The sequence below is a fragment of the Schistocerca cancellata genome, chromosome 8 (assembly GCF_023864275.1).
Source record: "Schistocerca cancellata isolate TAMUIC-IGC-003103 chromosome 8, iqSchCanc2.1, whole genome shotgun sequence".
NCBI classification, from domain to species: Eukaryota; Metazoa; Arthropoda; class Insecta; order Orthoptera; family Acrididae; genus Schistocerca; species Schistocerca cancellata.
This window is the reverse complement of record NC_064633.1, coordinates 80,841,530-80,861,909: the sequence shown is the minus strand read 5'-3', so window position 1 is coordinate 80,861,909 and position 20,380 is coordinate 80,841,530. Positions and strand designations below refer to the sequence as shown.

General features: G+C 47.0%; 27 non-coding genes across 27 annotated transcripts; all 27 read right to left on the bottom strand.

The window, feature by feature from the left end:
• Window positions 1-201: 201 nt before the first annotated feature.
• On the bottom strand, window positions 202-273 carry Trnat-agu (transfer RNA threonine (anticodon AGU)). Its single transcript has one exon. It is a non-coding gene; the product is annotated as a tRNA-Thr (tRNA).
• Window positions 274-594: 321 nt separating this feature from the next.
• Trnak-cuu (transfer RNA lysine (anticodon CUU)) lies at window positions 595-667 on the bottom strand. The gene has a single exon. It is a non-coding gene; the product is annotated as a tRNA-Lys (tRNA).
• A 440-nt stretch (window positions 668-1,107) lies between these two features.
• Trnar-ucg (transfer RNA arginine (anticodon UCG)) lies at window positions 1,108-1,180 on the bottom strand. Its single transcript has one exon. It is a non-coding gene; the product is annotated as a tRNA-Arg (tRNA).
• A 539-nt stretch (window positions 1,181-1,719) lies between these two features.
• Trnat-agu (transfer RNA threonine (anticodon AGU)) lies at window positions 1,720-1,791 on the bottom strand. Its single transcript has one exon. It is a non-coding gene; the product is annotated as a tRNA-Thr (tRNA).
• Window positions 1,792-2,112: 321 nt separating this feature from the next.
• Window positions 2,113-2,185, bottom strand: Trnak-cuu (transfer RNA lysine (anticodon CUU)). Its single transcript has one exon. It is a non-coding gene; the product is annotated as a tRNA-Lys (tRNA).
• Window positions 2,186-2,625: 440 nt separating this feature from the next.
• Window positions 2,626-2,698, bottom strand: Trnar-ucg (transfer RNA arginine (anticodon UCG)). Its single transcript has one exon. It is a non-coding gene; the product is annotated as a tRNA-Arg (tRNA).
• Window positions 2,699-9,044: 6,346 nt separating this feature from the next.
• Trnak-cuu (transfer RNA lysine (anticodon CUU)) lies at window positions 9,045-9,117 on the bottom strand. The gene has a single exon. It is a non-coding gene; the product is annotated as a tRNA-Lys (tRNA).
• Window positions 9,118-9,557: 440 nt separating this feature from the next.
• On the bottom strand, window positions 9,558-9,630 carry Trnar-ucg (transfer RNA arginine (anticodon UCG)). The gene has a single exon. It is a non-coding gene; the product is annotated as a tRNA-Arg (tRNA).
• A 535-nt stretch (window positions 9,631-10,165) lies between these two features.
• Trnat-agu (transfer RNA threonine (anticodon AGU)) lies at window positions 10,166-10,237 on the bottom strand. The gene has a single exon. It is a non-coding gene; the product is annotated as a tRNA-Thr (tRNA).
• A 321-nt stretch (window positions 10,238-10,558) lies between these two features.
• Window positions 10,559-10,636, bottom strand: Trnak-cuu (transfer RNA lysine (anticodon CUU)). Its single transcript has one exon. It is a non-coding gene; the product is annotated as a tRNA-Lys (tRNA).
• Window positions 10,637-11,071: 435 nt separating this feature from the next.
• Trnar-ucg (transfer RNA arginine (anticodon UCG)) lies at window positions 11,072-11,144 on the bottom strand. Its single transcript has one exon. It is a non-coding gene; the product is annotated as a tRNA-Arg (tRNA).
• A 536-nt stretch (window positions 11,145-11,680) lies between these two features.
• Trnat-agu (transfer RNA threonine (anticodon AGU)) lies at window positions 11,681-11,752 on the bottom strand. The gene has a single exon. It is a non-coding gene; the product is annotated as a tRNA-Thr (tRNA).
• Window positions 11,753-12,073: 321 nt separating this feature from the next.
• Window positions 12,074-12,146, bottom strand: Trnak-cuu (transfer RNA lysine (anticodon CUU)). Its single transcript has one exon. It is a non-coding gene; the product is annotated as a tRNA-Lys (tRNA).
• A 440-nt stretch (window positions 12,147-12,586) lies between these two features.
• Window positions 12,587-12,659, bottom strand: Trnar-ucg (transfer RNA arginine (anticodon UCG)). Its single transcript has one exon. It is a non-coding gene; the product is annotated as a tRNA-Arg (tRNA).
• A 536-nt stretch (window positions 12,660-13,195) lies between these two features.
• On the bottom strand, window positions 13,196-13,267 carry Trnat-agu (transfer RNA threonine (anticodon AGU)). Its single transcript has one exon. It is a non-coding gene; the product is annotated as a tRNA-Thr (tRNA).
• Window positions 13,268-13,588: 321 nt separating this feature from the next.
• On the bottom strand, window positions 13,589-13,661 carry Trnak-cuu (transfer RNA lysine (anticodon CUU)). The gene has a single exon. It is a non-coding gene; the product is annotated as a tRNA-Lys (tRNA).
• Window positions 13,662-14,101: 440 nt separating this feature from the next.
• On the bottom strand, window positions 14,102-14,174 carry Trnar-ucg (transfer RNA arginine (anticodon UCG)). Its single transcript has one exon. It is a non-coding gene; the product is annotated as a tRNA-Arg (tRNA).
• A 539-nt stretch (window positions 14,175-14,713) lies between these two features.
• Window positions 14,714-14,785, bottom strand: Trnat-agu (transfer RNA threonine (anticodon AGU)). The gene has a single exon. It is a non-coding gene; the product is annotated as a tRNA-Thr (tRNA).
• A 321-nt stretch (window positions 14,786-15,106) lies between these two features.
• Trnak-cuu (transfer RNA lysine (anticodon CUU)) lies at window positions 15,107-15,179 on the bottom strand. Its single transcript has one exon. It is a non-coding gene; the product is annotated as a tRNA-Lys (tRNA).
• A 440-nt stretch (window positions 15,180-15,619) lies between these two features.
• Trnar-ucg (transfer RNA arginine (anticodon UCG)) lies at window positions 15,620-15,692 on the bottom strand. The gene has a single exon. It is a non-coding gene; the product is annotated as a tRNA-Arg (tRNA).
• A 539-nt stretch (window positions 15,693-16,231) lies between these two features.
• Window positions 16,232-16,303, bottom strand: Trnat-agu (transfer RNA threonine (anticodon AGU)). The gene has a single exon. It is a non-coding gene; the product is annotated as a tRNA-Thr (tRNA).
• A 321-nt stretch (window positions 16,304-16,624) lies between these two features.
• On the bottom strand, window positions 16,625-16,697 carry Trnak-cuu (transfer RNA lysine (anticodon CUU)). Its single transcript has one exon. It is a non-coding gene; the product is annotated as a tRNA-Lys (tRNA).
• Window positions 16,698-17,137: 440 nt separating this feature from the next.
• On the bottom strand, window positions 17,138-17,210 carry Trnar-ucg (transfer RNA arginine (anticodon UCG)). The gene has a single exon. It is a non-coding gene; the product is annotated as a tRNA-Arg (tRNA).
• Window positions 17,211-18,194: 984 nt separating this feature from the next.
• Window positions 18,195-18,267, bottom strand: Trnak-cuu (transfer RNA lysine (anticodon CUU)). Its single transcript has one exon. It is a non-coding gene; the product is annotated as a tRNA-Lys (tRNA).
• Window positions 18,268-18,707: 440 nt separating this feature from the next.
• Window positions 18,708-18,780, bottom strand: Trnar-ucg (transfer RNA arginine (anticodon UCG)). The gene has a single exon. It is a non-coding gene; the product is annotated as a tRNA-Arg (tRNA).
• Window positions 18,781-19,767: 987 nt separating this feature from the next.
• Trnak-cuu (transfer RNA lysine (anticodon CUU)) lies at window positions 19,768-19,840 on the bottom strand. The gene has a single exon. It is a non-coding gene; the product is annotated as a tRNA-Lys (tRNA).
• Window positions 19,841-20,280: 440 nt separating this feature from the next.
• Window positions 20,281-20,353, bottom strand: Trnar-ucg (transfer RNA arginine (anticodon UCG)). The gene has a single exon. It is a non-coding gene; the product is annotated as a tRNA-Arg (tRNA).
• Between the last annotated feature and the right edge of the window lie 27 nt (window positions 20,354-20,380).

The following is a 20,380-nucleotide window of genomic DNA, read 5'->3' as shown; positions in this document are numbered from 1 at the left end:
CACAAGAACTAAGTATTTCACGTCAGCATTCTCCGGAGACTGCCTAAAGCAGCAGTTTCTGGTGCCCACTTTAATAGCACCATTCACACTATTCATTTGCGAGAGCATTTCTTAAATACCGCACCCATTCATAATTTTTTTTTATCCTTGACCGCTTTTTTCGAAAGGGCCACGGTGGGAGGGGCTGTTACAAAATTCATTTGCCGCCTGTGAGGATCGAACTCACGACCTCTGGTTTACTAGACCAGCGCTCTGCCACTGAGCTAAGGAGGCGCCTCCTAGCGGACTTTTAGGATACTTTGTTCTTACAAACTAGTGAATCGGAGCCCTTCAGCTCGAAACGCACCGCATGAGCGACCATTATTTGCATTTAGTTAGCACAGCTGCTGCTTTCCTACACATCTCACACTATATCGATGTACAACTAAAATTGCAAAACAACACATTTATTTCATTTCAGAGTCACTTTCAGCTTCAAATACCGTTCCTCTGATATTCATACGAAGCTAGGCATCGTCGTAACCCGTTACGTTCATTACGCAAGGCTCACGAGAGGGGCGCATGTTGGATCCGCGTAGACACAAAATTTTGCGCCGCCCAGCGTGGGGCTCGAACCCACGACCCTGAGATTAAGAGTCTCATGCTCTACCGACTTAGCAAGCCGGGCTGCACGCAACGCGTTACGAGCCATACAATACTGATGTGACCTGCGACCATCTATTGAAGATTCTTTTGACTACAGCTTATTTCCTGCTGCCACAAATCAGCTACAATCCTATTCAATGAAAAATTGTCTCCGAAAGGCATCAAATCTGCATGAAATGATACGTGGCTATCAGCACCATTATTCAACACACATGCTCGACTGTGCGCAGACGCCTGTGGCGTAGCCCTTGGCTCCTGAATCAGATGCAGTAGTTCCAACAAAAACTCTCCTGAACGGCACTGTGCCGAAAACTTCGCTACAGATCACCCTTGTCTTGCTTGTGCTTCTGGTAGACGCCGGTTTTGTAGCCAGGAAGCGGACAGCAGCAACTTCCAACTAGTTTTAGAGTACTCAAACAACACAGTAAAACAGCATGCATCTTTTGCAGAACAGGAAAAACTCGACCGTGACAGGATTCGAACCTGCAATCTTCGGATCCGAAGTCCGACGCCTTATCCATTAGGCCACACGGTCACTGGCGCAATATACTTCCCCACTCACACCTCGTTTTCGCCATTTGTACACTTGGCAGAATGATTTTCCCATCTTTGACGCAGTTCTCCATCTCAAATTTCAGTACTAAAAGTACGACGCTACTTCTTGCTGTGTCCCATCGCAAGTTACATTCAAGCCCTTATGACGCCGATCAAACAAGAGGTGGCAAATCAGCTTCAATCGTTTAGTGCCATCTCAGTCGCTTGCAGAAGGTACCTCACCCTATGTGATACAATGGCGAATTGTCGCTATTACCAAAGCGGCGGCGGCGCCGACGACGACAATCGCGAGGGTCTTTATCAGGGGTAGAAAATACATCACAAGAACTAAGTATTTCACGTCGGCATTCTCCGGAGACTGCCTAAAGCAGCAGTTTCTGGTGCCCACTTTAATAGCACCATTCACACTATTCATTTGCGAGAGCATTTCTTAAATACCGCACCCATTCATAATTTTTTTTATCCTTGACCGCTTTTTTCGAAAGGGCCACGGTGGGAGGGGCTGTTACAAAATTCATTTGCCGCCTGTGAGGATCGAACTCACGACCTCTGGTTTACTAGACCAGCGCTCTGCCACTGAGCTAAGGAGGCGCCTCCTAGCGGAATTTTAGGATACTTTGTTCTTACAAACTAGTGAATCGGAGCCCTTCAGCTCGAAACGCACCGCATGAGCGACCATTATTTGCATTTAGTTAGCACAGCTGCTGCTTTCCTACACATCTCACACTATATCGATGTACAACTAAAATTGCAAAACAACACATTTATTTCATTTCAGAGTCACTTTCAGCTTCAAATACCGTTCCTCTGATATTCATACGAAGCTAGGCATCGTCGTAACCCGTTACGTTCATTACGCAAGGCTCACGAGAGGGGCGCATGTTGGATCCGCGTAGACACAAAATTTTGCGCCGTCCAGCGTGGGGCTCGAACCCACGACCCTGAGATTAAGAGACTCATGCTCTACCGACTGAGCTAGCCGGGCTGCACGCAACGCGTTACGAGCCATACAATACTGATGTGACCTGCGACCATCTATTGAAGATTCTTTTGACTACAGCTTATTTCCTGCTGCCACAAATCAGCTACAATCCTATTCAATGAAAAATTGTCTCCGAAAGGCATCAAATCTGCATGAAATGATACGTGGCTATCAGCACCATTATTCAACACACATGCTCGACTGTGCGCAGACGCCTGTGGCGTAGCCCTTGGCTCCTGAATCAGATGCAGTAGTTCCAACAAAAACTCTCCTGAACGGCACTGTGCCGAAAACTTCGCTACAGATCACCCTTGTCTTGCTTGTGCTTCTGGTAGACGCCGGTTTTGTAGCCAGGAAGCGGACAGCAGCAACTTCCAACTAGTTTTAGTGTACTCAAACAACACAGTAAAACAGCATGCATGTTTTGCAGAACAGGAAAAACTCGACCGTGACAGGATTCGAACCTGCAATCTTCGGATCCGAAGTCCGACGCCTTATCCATTAGGCCACACGGTTACTGGCGCAATATATTTCCCCACTCACACCTCGTTTTCGCCATTTGTACACTTGGCAGAAAGATTTTCCCATCTTTGACGCAGTTCTCCATCTCAAATTTCAGTACTAAAAGTACGACGCTACTTCTTGCTGTGTCCCATCGCAAGTTACATTCAAGCCCTTATGACGCTGATCAAACAAGAGGTGGCAAATCAGCTTCAATCGTTTAGTGCCATCTCAGTCGCTTGCAGAAGGTACCTCACCCTATGTGATACAATGGCGAATTGTCGCTATTACCAAAGTTGCGGCGGCGCCGACGACGACGACGACAATCGCGAGGGTCTTTATCAGGGGTAGAAAATACATCACAAGAACTAAGTATTTCACGTCAGCATTCTCCGGAGACTGCCTAAAGCAGCAGTTTCTGGTGCCCACTTTAATAGCACCATTCACACTATTCATTTGCGAGAGCATTTCTTAAATACCGCACCCATTCATAATTTTTTTTTATCCTTGACCGCTTTTTTCGAAAGGGCCACGGTGGGAGGGGCTGTTACAAAATTCATTTGCCGCCTGTGAGGATCGAACTCACGACCTCTGGTTTACTAGACCAGCGCTCTGCCACTTTTTTTTTTTTTTTTTTTTTTTTTTTTTTTTTTTCTGGAGCCGGCATTTACAATAAAAAGGAAATGGAAATCAACAATTAAAACACACTTCTTTGCTGTGTGTCGTAACTTCTGGAGAAAATTAGAAAAAAATGGCTCCGGTACTAACCCAAGAAATATCCTCAGTTTCCAGTGTACTGGAGTGTTGTCTGCGAAGAGGGAGGGGGGGGGGGTGGGAACCAGTACACGAGAGACAGAAGCAGTGGGGCCTCTTCGCGGCACTACTGGTGTCCCGCGGTCCGGGCCCACCCCCTTAGACTCACATATCTTACCCTATACCCATGCTATTAAATATTATTTTAAGCATATTGCCGAAAAGGTTGCCATGATTAGGATAGCTGAAGGTTTTCGCGAATTCAATGTCCATAATCATCTTGAATTCCAAGTGATCGTCGCCACCAAGTTTATTAAAATCATAGCTGGAATAGTTGCCCAACAACCACATAACGACGTTATTTTTCGCCGGCGGATAATATCGCACGTCGGGTCGAGACAACATAGTTGAAGGTATGTTGGTGGTTGTAGTCCTGGTAATAATGGCTATTTTTTCTCTCAGCCAGCCCCAATTCCGTGCACGTTCTCCGCAGGTATAACGGTGCATAACGGTATCCACCAGTTGACAGCTATGGCAGAGAGGTGTATCACTGAGTCCGATTTTATGTAGCCTCTCATTGGTGCTAATCACATCATTGATTGCTTTGTACCATGCAGTTCGAGCGGCGGAAGTATGGACACTGGAACTGACATTACGCCATACTATATCCCAGTTGATGCCACTGTACTTCGTAACAATTGGATTCGGTCCTTCGTGTTGTCGCCAGTATGCCAATATTGCTGGAGCCGCTAAATGTCGAGAATTTAAGAGCTCTTGACTAATGTAGCTGCGTGCAAGGTAATAATCTCGGATGTATTTCAGCTTGTAACTGATGGTCTGAATGTTCAGCGGGGGGTCAAGACTTGGCGGCCTGACGGCAGTGAATAATTGCGCCGTAATGCCCGAAGGGTAATTGTTAATGATAGAGACCGTCCGTGTGACATAGAGAGCTGCTGCCTTTTTCTTGATGTCGACTAAGCCCATCCCTCCGTTTAGGGGGTGGAGTGTTGCAGTTGTGGCAGATACTCGAAAAATTTCCCCGCGCCAAATAAAATTTGTTATCTTCGACATAATGTTTCGAGCAATTACTGCAGGGAGCGGCAGAAGCTGCGCCATGTAGTAGGCTTTTGATAAAATACAGGCGTTGATAAGTTGAATGCGATCAAATTGGTTGAGGCTGCGATGGTAATTATCAATCAGGGCACCATGTATTTTACGTGCAACATCCCGCCAGTTAGCCGCTATCATCTTTAGAGAGGAGGCCGTCAACACGATCCCCAGAGCCTTGTGTACTCTGACTGTTGTAGCATAATCAACCCGTAAATGCTGGAGGCCACAGAGGTTCAGAAATTTGGTTTTTTGTTCATTTAACTGCGCCCCTGACGCCAAACAGTAGTTCCGAAGTTCAGCCGCTAATATGGTGACATCAGCTACATTGCGAATCACCACACCCACATCGTCGGCATAAGCTCCGATTACACTTTTTACCCCAGAAATCGTAATCCCAGTGAGTTTCGTCTGCAACTGTTGTAACAGAGGTTCAAGGGAGAGTACAAAAAGCAACATGGACAAGGGGCTCCCTTGTGGAACCCCTCTGTTGATTTGTATTGGTCGCGTCAGTTGTGAGTTGACAGAAAGTTTGGCAGTGATTCCCATGGCCACGTTCTGAATCATGGCAATCGTGTTCTGAGAGAAACCCAATCTTTGCATAGTCTCGAGGAGGTACGCGTGATTTACGAGATCAAAAGCTTTAAAGAAATCAAGAAAGATCAGCCCACATTTCATGTTACCAGCGTTCGTTAAAGCAATGACGTCTCTGTAAAAAGCAGCCGTTTGCAGAATTGTTCTCCTGAAGGCACATGTCTGCTGTTGGCCAATGATTTTAGCAGTGAGTGGCATGAGTCTCATGTTAAGTGCGCGAGCCACGATCTTATAATCAGAGTTTAACAACGAGATTGGGCGGAAATTGGTGATAGTTTTAGTACCTCTGCTTTTAGGGAGAAGCACAATTTTACATTCCTTAAAGACGGGTGGGACAGACGTTCCTTGCAAGACTTCGTTCACGACTTGAGTAATTTTGTCCCCGATAATGTGCCAATAGTGCCTGTAAAATTCAATAGGTAAGCCATCAGGGCCAGGGGATTTCCGAATCGGCGAACTGCAGACGACCTCCAATACATCTTTATTACTGAAGGCTAACGAAATAGAGTCATTTTCTTCCCTAGTTACGGTAGATGAAATGGCACTAAACAGTCCATCATAGCAGTCGTCGTGGAGAGCCGCTGATGCGTAGGTGTTGACAAAATAGTCGTGCAGAGCTTTGACAATCTCTCGCTGAGTGTCAACCGTTGTTCCATCCTCAAGTTTCAGGGCGTCAATAAAAGTCCGCCTCCTGTTCTGTGTATGTTTGACGAGGTGGTACAGAGCGGCTGCTTCATCATCTCGAACCGACGTCACTTTAGATTTTATCTTAAGGCCGTCCAGTTGCATCCTCTTCAGACTGATTAATTTTGCCTTTATTTTCCGAATGTCGTCGATTCTGGTGGTCGTCGCGTCTGCACGATCGTACAGGTCCCGTAAGATCGTGTAATAAAATTCCATCGTCTTTTTGATCTCCGCCGCCCTTTCAATTCCGAAGTACATGATGACATTTCGCAGTTTCGGCTTTGCCTGCAGAGTCCACCACTCTATAGTGCTACGAAACTTGTTAGTAGCGCGCAAGCACTGCTCCCAAGCTCGACGCACCCCCTCCTCTAGCTCAACCTCCGTTAACAATGACACATTCAGGTTCCATTGATGTCTATACCATCGTGTGGGTTGTGGAAGTAATTTCAGGCACGCGATGACACCACAGTGATCGGAGAAACTGGAGGGGATCGTCTCTACTTTTAATAAATCATTCTCGAAAACGTCGGAAACATAAATCCTGTCGATTCTGCTACAGGAATTCGCGACGATGTGAGTGAAGCGTACCAATGTCGGGTACCGAATTTCCCACACATCTTTAAGTTTTAAGTCGGTCACGAGGCGCTTTAATGCAGGCGAATAATTAAAATTTGGGGACTGATCTTTCCGGGATAAGACACAATTAAAATCACCACCAATGATAAGGCGTCGGGGATTTTTCCTAAATAAATAGAGTATATGTTCCTGAAAAAAAGTAGCTCGGTCTGCTCTATAGGTAGTACCGGAAGGTGCGTACAAATTGATGATGGTGACGCCGAAAACGGTGATCCCCACCCCTCTACCCGATTCCAATCTGTCAATCTCAGTAACTGGAATCCCTTCTCTAATTAAGATTGCGGTCCCCACGGTCGTTTCCGGGGAAAAATTCGTAATGCCGATAAACCCAGGAAGAGTAAATTGTGGCATGGACACCTCCTGCAAAAGTGCTATGTCAGTTCCTGACTCATATAGGTATTGTTTTAATGCGTTCAGTTTCACTTCTGATCTGATTTTATTAATATTGAGGGTCGTGATCGTATAGGCCTGTGACATAATAACAGGACGTCTGAGAGGAGGGATCAACTGCCTTTAATTGTCCACATCTTCATGCCATTCCATTTTAGTAGCGGCCGCGGAATTCGTGTCTGGAACGTCACTGAGGGGTTCTCTTGCGTCTTTGTTTTTACTCTTTTTCCGGACAGCATTAACATTGGGTGGTAATCGGATCCTGTGACGGACACTGTGCAGCACCGCTGCAGCCGGAGGCGTGGGAGGGTCGTGGGTGACGTCAAGCTTCTCTCCTGACACATCTTGCGCCGGGAGCGGGTGCGCCGAAACCTCTGGCGAGCGATCAGCTGAGCCACCACTTCCACTATCAGCTTGTTTGGCAATACTCGCCGCCCGAAGCTGTTTGTTGTCAATGACAGTCCCGGGCTGCTGTGTTTGTATACCGTCGCGGAGTTGTTGACATTCATGTTGTTCTGAGGCCAGGGCCGGAGCGGCCGCCACGTGTTGTGTACCGTCCGTGCCTGGAGATATTGTTTGTATACCATCACGGCGAGCCTCGACGTGTGTACTTCCAGCAGACACGGGAGCCACACCTACTTGTTGACCTTCCTGAGTGTGTTGTTGCGGAAGTTCTGATACATCAGCCTGTGGTAACTGAATGGCATCTACTGAAGTATCGGCGCTTGAAATTGCGGTAGAAGAATCGTCCACAATCGCCGCACCGGGTAGAACTTTTGCGTCCGAAGCGGTTCCCCGCACGTCCGGTTCCGCGGTCGCTTGCGCACTGAAGGTGTCATCATCAGAGTCACGGCTGTCACAAGTCCGACGCCTCTTATTAGTCGTGGCATCGACTTTCGCCGGTGGCTTAGTACCATTATCTCTCCTAACCAGAACCGGAAACTCATCAGGGCGAATTTCATGTAGCTCTTCCGAAGGTGCTTCAGAACTAGGGACCTCACGCTCGAACATAGGTTGATCCGCCACTACATCAGCCAACGTAAGCCTTTTACGCTGCTGCAGCGAATTCTTTAGCACAAACATTCGCCTGGGACAGTCCTGACGCAAGTGACCACTCTCGTTACAGATATGGCACGTGGGAGTTTGGCCACTGTAAGTAACATGAGCCCTATAGTCACAAACGGTTATATGAGAGGGTATATTCTGCTTGATATGCATTTCCACAGATCGGACGCCACTGTAACATTGTAACCTGTGCTGGTTCGACCACCGTTCGTTTCGAATCTGCTTGATATCCCCGAATTTGGACAGAATCTCTTTCAGATAACAGTTGTCTACTTCAGGCGGTAAGTTAAAGATACGCACATTGGTATACTCGACATCGGCATTAGAAATGATCACAGTACTTACAGATTCGTCCCGGTGTCGAAAAACAGCTCTCCCTCCGTGTTTCGCCATTATCTTGTCCAGTAACACAGGATTCAGTAATTTTACAAAGAAGCAATATTGCTCGGTATCATAATAGGCTGTGTGCACTTGATCAGAGGTAATGCCAATAACATCCACAATCCAATCATGTATTTCTAAGGAACTAGGCTGCACATAACGGGTAGACTTGTCGAACTCAAAACGGAGTGTACACTTGCGCGGAAATAACCTGGACATTGCAAAATATAGCTAGCGGTAGAACCGCTAGAATAACACAAGATCGAAAATCAAACTCGAGATCAATATACTCTAAATCAGAACACCTCACGGGCAATGAGAAAGTTTAGTAGTAATCACGACTTGTAAACACGTGTCGGAGCGGAGCACTCAATACGTCCGATCAGCACGGTGTCTCAGGCGCGACTGCCCGCCACTGAGCTAAGGAGACGCCTCCTAGCTGACTTTTAGGATACTTTGTTCTTACAAACTAGTGAATCGGAGCCCTTCAGCTAGAAACGCACCGCATGAGCGACCATTATTTGCATTTAGTTAGCACAGCTGCTGCTTTCCTACACATCTCACACTATATCGATGTACAACTAAAATTGCAAAACGACACATTTATTTCATTTCAGAGTCACTTTCAGCTTCAAATACCGTTCCTCTGATATTCATACGAAGCTAGGCATCGTCGTAACCCGTTACGTTCATTACGCAAGGCTCACGAGAGGGGCGCATGTTGGATCCGCGTAGACACAAAATTTTGCGCCGTCCAGCGTGGGGCTCGAACCTACTACCCTGAGATTAAGAGACTCATGCTCTACCGACTGAGCTAGCCGGGCTGCACGCAACGCGTTACGAGCCATACAATACTGTTGTGACCTGCGACCATCTATTGAAGATTCTTTTGACTACAGCTTATTTCCTGCTGCCACAAATCAGCTACAATCCTATTCAATGAAAAATTGTCTCCGAAAGGCATCAAATCTGCATGAAATGATACGTGGCTATCAGCTCCATTATTCAACACACATGCTCGACTGTGCGCAGACGCCTGTGGCGTAGCCCTTGGCTCCTGAATCAGATGCAGTAGTTCCAACAAAAACTCTCCTGAACGGCACTGTGCCGAAAACTTCGCTACAGATCACCCTTGTCTTGCTTGTGCTTCTGGTAGACGCCGGTTTTGTAGCCAGGAAGCGGACAGCAGCAACTTCCAACTAGTTTTAGTGTACTCAAACAACACAGTAAAACAGCATGCATCTTTTGCAGAACAGGAAAAACTCGACCGTGACAGGATTCGAACCTGCAATCTTCGGATCCGAAGTCCGACGCCTTATCCATTAGGCCACACGGTCACTGGCGCAATATACTTCCCCACTCACACCTCGTTTTCGCCATTTGTACACTTGGCAGAATGAATTTCCCTCTTTGACGCAGTTCTCCATCTCAAATTTCAGTACTAAAAGTACGACGCTACTTCTTGCTGTGTCCCATCGCAAGTTACATTCAAGCCCTTATGACGCTGATCAAACAAGAGGTGGCAAATCAGCTTCAATCGTTTAGTGCCATCTCAGTCGCTTGCAGAAGGTACCTCACCCTATGTGATACAATGGCGAATTGTCGCTATTACCAAAGCGGCGGCGGCGCCGACGACAATCGCGAGGGTCTTTATCAGGGGTAGAAAATACATCACAAGAACTAAGTATTTCAAGTCGGCATTCTCCGGAGACTGCCTGAAGCAGCAGTTTCTGGTGCCCACTTTAATATCACCATTCACACTATTCATTTGCGAGAGCATTTCTTAAATACCGCACCCATTCATAATTTTTTTTATCTTTGACCGCTTTTTTCGAAAGGGCCACGGTGGGAGGGGCTGTTACAAAATTCATTTGCCGCCTGTGAGGATCGAACTCACGACCTCTGGTTTACTAGACCAGCGCTCTGCCACTGAGCTAAGGAGGCGCCTCCTAGCGGTCTTTTAGGATACTTTGTTCTTACAAACTAGTGAATCGGAGCCCTTCAGCTCGAAACGCACCGCATGAGCGACCATTATTTGCATTTAGTTAGCACAGCTGCTGCTTTCCTACACATCTCACACTATATCGATGTACAACTAAAATTGCAAAACAACACATTTATTTCATTGCAGAGTCACTTTCAGCTTCAAATACCGTTCCTCTGATATTCATACGAAGCTAGGCATCGTCGTAACCCGTTACGTTCATTACGCAAGGCTCACGAGAGGGGCGCATGTTGGATCCGCGTAGACACAAAATTTTGCGCCGTACAGCGTGGGGCTCGAACCCACGACCCTGAGATTAAGAGACTCATGCTCTACCGACTGAGCTAACCGGGCTGCACGCAACGCGTTATGAGCCATACAATACTTATGTGACCTGCGACCATCTATTGAAGATTCTTTTGACTACAGCTTATTTCCTGCTGCCACTAATCAGCTACAATCCTATTCAATGAAAAATTGTCTCCGAAAGGCATCAAATCTGCATGAAATGATACGTGGCTATCAGCACCATTATTCAACACACATGCTCGACTTTGCGCAGACGCCTGTGGCGTAGCCCTTGGCTCCTGAATCAGATGCAGTAGTTCCAACAAAAACTCTCCTGAACGGCACTGTGCCGAAAACTTCGCTACAGATCACCCTTGTCTTGCTTGTGCTTCTGGTAGACGCCGGTTTTGTAGCCAGGAAGCGGACAGCAGCAACTTCCAACTAGTTTTAGTGTACTCAAACAACACAGTAAAACAGCATGCATCTTTTGCAGAACAGGAAAAACTCGACCGTGACAGGATTCGAACCTGCAATCTTCGGATCCGAAGTCCGACGCCTTATCCATTAGGCCACACGGTCACTGGCGCAATATACTTCCCCACTCACACCTCGTTTTCGCCATTTGTACACTTGGCAGAATGATTTTCCCATCTTTGACGCAGTTCTCCATCTCAAATTTCAGTACTAAAAGTACGACGCTACTTCTTGCTGTGTCCCATCGCAAGTTACATTCAAGCCCTTATGACGCTGATCAAACAAGAGGTGGCAAATCAGCTTCAATCGTTTAGTGCCATCTCAGTCGCTTGCAGAAGGTACCTCACCCTATGTGATACAATGGCGAATTGTCGCTATTACCAAAGCGGCGGCGGCGCCGACGACAATCGCGAGGGTCTTTATCAGGGGTAGAAAATACATCACAAGAACTAAGTATTTCAAGTCGGCATTCTCCGGAGACTGCCTGAAGCAGCAGTTTCTGGTGCCCACTTTAATATCACCATTCACACTATTCATTTGCGAGAGCATTTCTTTAATACCGCACCCATTCATAATTTTTTTTATCTTTGACCGCTTTTTTCGAAAGGGCCACGGTGGGAGGGGCTGTTACAAAATTCATTTGCCGCCTGTGAGGATCGAACTCACGACCTCTGGTTTACTAGACCAGCGCTCTGCCACTGAGCTAAGGAGACGCCTCCTAGCGGACTTTTAGGGTACTTTGTTCTTACAGACTAGTGAATCGGAGCCCTTCAGCTCGAAACGCACCGCATGAGCGACCATTATTTGCATTTAGTTAGCACAGCTGCTGCTTTCCTACACATCTCACACTATATCGATGTACAACTAAAATTGCAAAACAACACATTTATTTCATTTCAGAGTCACTTTCAGCTTCAAATACCGTTCCTCTGATATTCATACGAAGCTAGGCATCGTCGTAACCCGTTACGTTCATTACGCAAGGCTCACGAGAGGGGCGCATGTTGGATCCGCGTAGACACAAAATTTTGCGCCGTCCAGCGTGGGGCTCGAACCCACGACCCTGAGATTAAGAGACTCATGCTCTACCGACTGAGCTAACCGGGCTGCACGCAACGCGTTATGAGCCATACAATACTGATGTGACCTGCGACCATCTATTGAAGATTCTTTTGACTACAGCTTATTTCCTGCTGCCACAAATCAGCTACAATCCTATTCAATGAAAAATTGTCTCCGAAAGGCATCAAATCTGCATGAAATGATACGTGGCTATCAGCACCATTATTCAACACACATGCTCGACTGTGCGCAGACGCCTGTGGCGTAGCCCTTGGCTCCTGAATCAGATGCAGTAGTTCCAACAAAAACTCTCCTGAACGGCACTGTGCCGAAAACTTCGCTACAGATCACCCTTGTCTTGCTTGTGCTTCTGGTAGACGCCGGTTTTGTAGCCAGGAAGCGGACAGCAGCAACTTCCAACTAGTTTTAGTGTACTCAAACAACACAGTAAAACAGCATGCATCTTTTGCAGAACAGGAAAAACTCGACCGTGACAGGATTCGAACCTGCAATCTTCGGATCCGAAGTCCGACGCCTTATCCATTAGGCCACACGGTCACTGGCGCAATATACTTCCCCACTCACACCTCGTTTTCGCCATTTGTACACTTGGCAGAATGATTTTCCCATCTTTGACGCAGTTCTCCATCTCAAATTTCAGTACTAAAAGTACGACGCTACTTCTTGCTGTGTCCCATCGCAAGTTACATTCAAGCCCTTATGACGCTGATCAAACAAGAGGTGGCAAATCAGCTTCAATCGTTTAGTGCCATCTCAGTCGCTTGCAGAAGGTACCTCACCCTATGTGATACAATGGCGAATTGTCGCTATTACCAAAGCGGCGGCGGCGCCGACGACAATCGCGAGGGTCTTTATCAGGGGTAGAAAATACATCACAAGAACTAAGTATTTCAAGTCGGCATTCTCCGGAGACTGCCTGAAGCAGCAGTATCTGGTGCCCACTTTAATATCACCATTCACACTATTCATTTGCGAGAGCATTTCTTTAATACCGCACCCATTCATAATTTTTTTTATCTTTGACCGCTTTTTTCGAAAGGGCCACGGTGGGAGGGGCTGTTACAAAATTCATTTGCCGCCTGTGAGGATCGAACGCACGACCTCTGGTTTACTAAACCAGCGCTCTGCCCCTGAGCTAAGGAGGCGCCTCCTAGCGGACTTTTAGGATACTTTGTTCTTACAAACTAGTGAATCGGAGCCCTTCAGCTCGAAACGCACCGCATGAGCGACCATTATTTGCATTTAGTTAGCACAGCTGCTGCTTTCCTACACATCTCACACTATATCGATGTACAACTAAAATTGCAAAACAACACATTTATTTCATTGCAGAGTCACTTTCAGCTTCAAATACCGTTCCTCTGATATTCATACGAAGCTAGGCATCGTCGTAACCCGTTACGTTCATTACGCAAGGCTCACGAGAGGGGCGCATGTTGGATCCGCGTAGACACAAAATTTTGCGCCGTCCAGCGTGGGGCTCGAACCCACGACCTTGAGATTAAGAGACTCATGCTCTACCGACTGAGCTAACCGGGCTGCACGCAACGCGTTATGAGCCATACAATACTGATGTGACCTGCGACCATCTATTGAAGATTCTTTTGACTACAGCTTATTTCCTGCTGCCACAAATCAGCTACAATCCTATTCAATGAAAAATTGTCTCCGAAAGGCATCAAATCTGCATGAAATGATACGTGGCTATCAGCACCATTATTCAACACACATGCTCGACTTTGCGCAGACGCCTGTGGCGTAGCCCTTGGCTCCTGAATCAGATGCAGTAGTTCCAACAAAAACTCTCCTGAACGGCACTGTGCCGAAAACTTCGCTACAGATCACCCTTGTCTTGCTTGTGCTTCTGGTAGACGCCGGTTTTGTAGCCAGGAAGCGGACAGCAGCAACTTCCAACTAGTTTTAGTGTACTCAAACAACACAGTAAAACAGCATGCATCTTTTGCAGAACAGGGAAAACTCGACTGTGACAGGATTCGAACCTGCAATCTTCGGATCCGAAGTCCGACGCCTTATCCATTAGGCCACACGGTCACTGGCGCAATATACTTCCCCACTCACACCTCGTTTTCGCCATTTGTACACTTGGCAGAATGATTTTCCCATCTTTGACGCAGTTCTCCATCTCAAATTTCAGTACTAAAAGTACGACGCTACTTCTTGCTGTGTCCCATCGCAAGTTACATTCAAGCCCTTATGACGCTGATCAAACAAGAGGTGGCAAATCAGCTTCAATCGTTTAGTGCCATCTCAGTCGCTTGCAGAAGGTACCTCACCCTATGTGATACAATGGCGAATTGTCGCTATTACCAAAGCGGCGGCGGCGCCGACGACGACAATCGCGAGGGTCTTTATCAGGGGTAGAAAATACATCACAAGAACTAAGTATTTCACGTCGGCATTCTCCGGAGACTGCCTAAAGCAGCAGTTTCTGGTGCCCACATTAATAGCACCATTCACACTATTCATTTGCGAGAGCATTTCTTAAATACCGCACCCATTCATAATTTTTTTTATCCTTGACCGCTTTTTTCGAAAGGGGCACGGTGGGAGGGTCTGTTACAAAATTCATTTGCCGCCTGTGAGGATCGAACTCACGACCTCTGGTTTACTAGACCAGCGCTCTGCCACTGAGCTAAGGAGGCGCCTCCTAGCGGACTTTTAGGATACTTTGTTCTTACAAACTAGTGAATCGGAGCCCTTCAGCTCGAAACGCACCGCATGAGCGACCATTATTTGCATTTAGTTAGCACAGCTGCTGCTTTCCTACACATCTCACACTATATCGATGTACAACTAAAATTGCAAAACAACACATTTATTTCATTGCAGAGTCACTTTCAGCTTCAAATACCGTTCCTCTGATATTCATACGAAGCTAGGCATCGTCGTAACCCGTTACGTTCATTACGCAAGGCTCACGAGAGGGGCGCATGTTGGATCCGCGTAGACACAAAATTTTGCGCCGTCCAGCGTGGGGCTCGAACCCACGACCCTGAGATTAAGAGACTCATGCTCTACCGACTGAGCTAACCGGGCTGCACGCAACGCGTTATGAGCCATACAATACTGATGTGACCTGCGACCATCTATTGAAGATTCTTTTGACTACAGCTTATTTCCTGCTGCCACAAATCAGCTACAATCCTATTCAATGAAAAATTGTCTCCGAAAGGCATCAAATCTGCATGAAATGATACGTGGCTATCAGCACCATTATTCAACACACATGCTCGACTTTGCGCAGACGCCTGTGGCGTAGCCCTTGGCTCCTGAATCAGATGCAGTAGTTCCAACAAAAACTCTCCTGAACGGCACTGTGCCGAAAACTTCGCTACAGATCACCCTTGTCTTGCTTGTGCTTCTGGTAGACGCCGGTTTTGTAGCCAGGAAGCGGACAGCAGCAACTTCCAACTAGTTTTAGTGTACTCAAACAACACAGTAAAACAGCATGCATCTTTTGCAGAACAGGAAAAACTCGACTGTGACAGGATTCGAACCTGCAATCTTCGGATCCGAAGTCCGACGCCTTATCCATTAGGCCACACGGTCACTGGCGCAATATACTTCCCCACTCACACCTCGTTTTCGCCATTTGTACACTTGGCAGAATGATTTTCCCATCTTTGACGCAGTTCTCCATCTCAAATTTCAGTACTAAAAGTACGACGCTACTTCTTGCTGTGTCCCATCGCAAGTTACATTCAAGCCCTTATGACGCTGATCAAACAAGAGGTGGCAAATCAGCTTCAATCGTTTAGTGCCATCTCAGTCGCTTGCAGAAGGTACCTCACCCTATGTGATACAATGGCGAATTGTCGCTATTACCAAAGCGGCGGCGGCGCCGACGACGACAATCGCGAGGGTCTTTATCAGGGGTAGAAAATACATCACAAGAACTAAGTATTTCACGTCGGCATTCTCCGGAGACTGCCTAAAGCAGCAGTTTCTGGTGCCCACATTAATAGCACCATTCACACTATTCATTTGCGAGAGCATTTCTTAAATACCGCACCCATTCATAATTTTTTTTATCCTTGACCGCTTTTTTCGAAAGGGCCACGGTGGGAGGGGCTGTTACAAAATTCATTTGCCGTCTGTGAGGATCGAACTCACGACCTCTGGTTTACTAGACCAGCGCTCTGCCACTGAGCTAAGGAGGCGCCTCCTAGCGGACTTTTAGGATACTTTGTTCTTACAAACTAGTGAATCGGAGCCCTTCAGCTCGAAACGCACCGCATGAGCGACCATTATTTGCATTTAGTTAGCACAGCTGCTGCTTTCCTACACATCTCACACTATATCGATGTACAACTAAAATTGCAAAACAACACATTTATTTCATTGCAGAGTCACTTTCAGCTTCAAATACCGTTCCTCTGATATTCATACGAAGCTAGGCATCGTCGTAACCCGTTACGTTCATTACGCGAGGCTCACGAGAGGGGCGCATGTTGGATCCGCGTAGACACAAAATTTTGCGCCGTCCAGCGTGGGGCTCGAACCCACGACCCTGAGATTAAGAGACTCATGCTCTACCGACTGAGCTAACCGGGCTGCACGCAACGCGTTATGAGCCATACAATACTGATGTGACCTGCGACCATCTATTGAAGATTCTTTTGACTACAGCTTATTTCCTGCTGCCACAAATCAGCTACAATCCTATTCAATGAAAAATTGTCTCCGAAAGGCATCAAATCTGCATGAAATGATACGTGGCTATCAGCACCATTATTCAACACACATGCTCGACTTTGCGCAGACGCCTGTGGCGTAGCCCTTGGCTCCTGAATCAGATGCAGTAGTTCCAACAAAAACTCTCCTGAACGGCACTGTGCCGAAAACTTCGCTACAGATCACCCTTGTATTGCTTGTGCTTCTGGTAGACGCCGGTTTTGTAGCCAGGAAGCGGACAGCAGCAACTTCCAACTAGTTTTAGTGTACTCAAACAACACAGTAAAACAGCATGCATCTTTTGCAGAACAGGAAAAACTCGACCGTGACAGGATTCGAACCTGCAATCTTAAGATCCGAAGTCCGACGCCTTATCCATTAGGCCACACGGTCACTGGCGCAATATACTTCCCCACTCACACCTCGTTTTCGCCATTTGTACACTTGGCAGAATGATTTTCCCATCTTTGACGCAGTTCTCCATCTCAAATTTCAGTACTAAAAGTACGACGCTACTTCTTGCTGTGTCCCATCGCAAGTTACATTCAAGCCCTTATGACGCTGATCAAACAAGAGGTGGCAAATCAGCTTCAATCGTTTAGTGCCATCTCAGTCGCTTGCAGAAGGTACCTCACCCTATGTGATACAATGGCGAATTGTCGCTATTACCAAAGCGGCGGCGGCGCCGACAATGGCGAATTGTCGCTATTACCAAAGCGGCGGCGGCGCCGACGACGACGACGACGACAATCGCGAGGGTCTTTATCAGGGGTAGAAAATACATCACAAGAACTAAGTATTTCACGTCGGCATTCTCCGGAGACTGCCTAAAGCAGCAGTTTCTGGTGCCCACTTTAATAGCACCATTCACACTATTCATTTGCGAGAGCATTTCTTAAATACCGCACCCATTCATAATTTTTTTTATCCTTGACCGCTTTTTTCGAAAGGGCCACGGTGGGAGGGGCTGTTACAAAATTCATTTCCCGCCTGTGAGGATCGAACTCACGACCTCTGGTTTACTAGACCAGCGCTCTGCCACTGAGCTAAGGAAGCGCCTCCTAGCGGACTTTTAGGATACTTTGTTCTTACAAACTAGTGAATCGGAGCCCTTCAGCTCGAAACGCACCGCATGAGCGACCATTATTTGCATTTAGTTAGCACAGCTGCTGCTTTCCTACACATCTCACACTATATCGATGTACAACTAAAATTGCAAAACGACACATTTATTTCATTTCAGAGTCACTTTCAGCTTCAAATACCGTTCCTCTGGTATTCATACGAAGCTAGGCATCGTCGTAACCCGTTACGTTCATTACGCAAGGCTCACGAGAAGGGCGCATGTTGGATCCGCGTAGACACAAAATTTTGCGCCGTCCAGCGTGGGGCTCGAACCCACGACCCTGAGATTAAGAGACTCATGCTCTACCGACTGAGCTAACCGGGCTGCACGCAACGCGTTATGAGCCATACAATACTGATGTGACCTGCGACCATCTATTGAAGATTCTTTTGACTACAGCTTATTTCCTGCTGCCACAAATCAGCTACAATCCTATTCAATGAAAAATTGTCTCCGAAAGGCATCAAATCTGCATGAAATGATACGTGGCTATCAGCACCATTATTCAACACACATGCTCGACTTTGCGCAGACGCCTGTGGCGTAACCCTTGGCTCCTGAATCAGATGCAGTAGTTCCAACAAAAACTCTCCTGAACGGCACTGTGCCGAAAACTTCACTACAGATCACCCTTGTCTTGCTTGTGCTTCTGGTAGACGCCGGTTTTGTAGCCAGGAAGCGGACAGCAGCAACTTCCAACTAGTTTTAGTGTACTCAAACAACACAGTAAAACAGCATGCATCTTTTGCAGAACAAGAAAAACTCGACTGTGACAGGATTCGAACCTGCAATCTTCGGATCCGAAGTCCGACGCCTTATCCATTAGGCCACACGGTCACTGGCGCAATATACTTCCCCACTCACACCTCGTTTTCGCCATTTGTACACTTGGCAGAATGATTTTCCCATCTTTGACGCAGTTCTCCATCTCAAATTTCAGTACTAAAAGTACGACGCTACTTCTTGCTGTGTCCCATCGCAAGTTACATTCAAGCCCTTATGACGCTGATCAAACAAGAGGTGGCAAATCAGCTTCAATCGTTTAGTGCCATCTCAGTCGCTTGCAGAAGGTACCTCACCCTATGTGATACAATGGCGAATTGTCGCTATTACCAAAGCGGCGGCGGCGCCGACAATGGCGAATTGTCGCTATTACCAAAGCGGCGGCGGCGCCGACGACGACGACGACGACGACAATCGCGAGGGTCTTTATCAGGGGTAGAAAATACATCACAAGAACTAAGTATTTCACGTCGGCATTCTCCGGAGACTGCCTAAAGCAGCAGTTTCTGGTGCCCACTTTAATAGCACCATTCACACTATTCATTTGCGAGAGGATTTCTTAAATACCGCACCCATTCATAATTTTTTTTATCCTTGACCGCTTTTTTCGAAAGGGCCACGGTGGGAGGGTCTGTTACAAAATTCATATCCCGCCTGTGAGGATCGAACTCACGACCTCTGGTTTACTAGACCAGCGCTCTGCCACTGAGCTAAGGAAGCGCCTCCTAGCGGACTTTTAGGATACTTTGTTCTTACAAACTAGTGAATCGGAGCCCTTCAGCTCGAAACGCACCGCATGAGCGACCATTATTTGCATTTAGTTAGCACAGCTGCTGCTTTCCTACACATCTCACACTATATCGATGTACAACTAAAATTGCAAAACGACACATTTATTTCATTTCAGAGTCACTTTCAGCTTCAAATACCGTTCCTCTGATATTCATACGAAGCTAGGCATCGTCGTAACCCGTTACGTTCATTACGCAAGGCTCACGAGAGGGGCGCATGTTGGATCCGCGTAGACACAAAATTTTGTGCCGTCCAGCGTGGGGCTCGATCCTACGACCCTGAGATTAAGAGACTCATGCTCTACCGACTGAGCTAGCCGGGCTGCACGCAACGCGTTACGAGCTATACAATACTGATGTGACCTGCGACCATCTATTGAAGATTCTTTTGACTACAGCTTATTTCCTGCTGCCACAAATCAGCTACAATCCTATTCAATGAAAAATTGTCTCCGAAAGGCATCAAATCTGCATGAAATGATACGTGGCTATCAGCACCATTATTCAACACACATGCTCGACTGTGCGCAGACGCCTGTGGCGTAGCCCTTGGCTCCTGAATCAGATGCAGTAGTTCCAACAAAAACTCTCCTGAACGGCACTGTGCCGAAAACTTCGCTACAGATCACCCTTGTCTTGCTTGTGCTTCTGGTAGACGCCGGTTTTGTAGCCAGGAAGCGGACAGCAGCAACTTCCAACTAGTTTTAGTGTACTCAAACAACACAGTAAAACAGCATGCATCTTTTGCAGAACAGGAAAAACTCGACCGTGACAGGATTCGAACCTGCAATCTTCGAATCCGAAGTCCGACGCCTTATCCATTAGGCCACACGGTCACTGGCGCAATATACTTCCCCACTCAC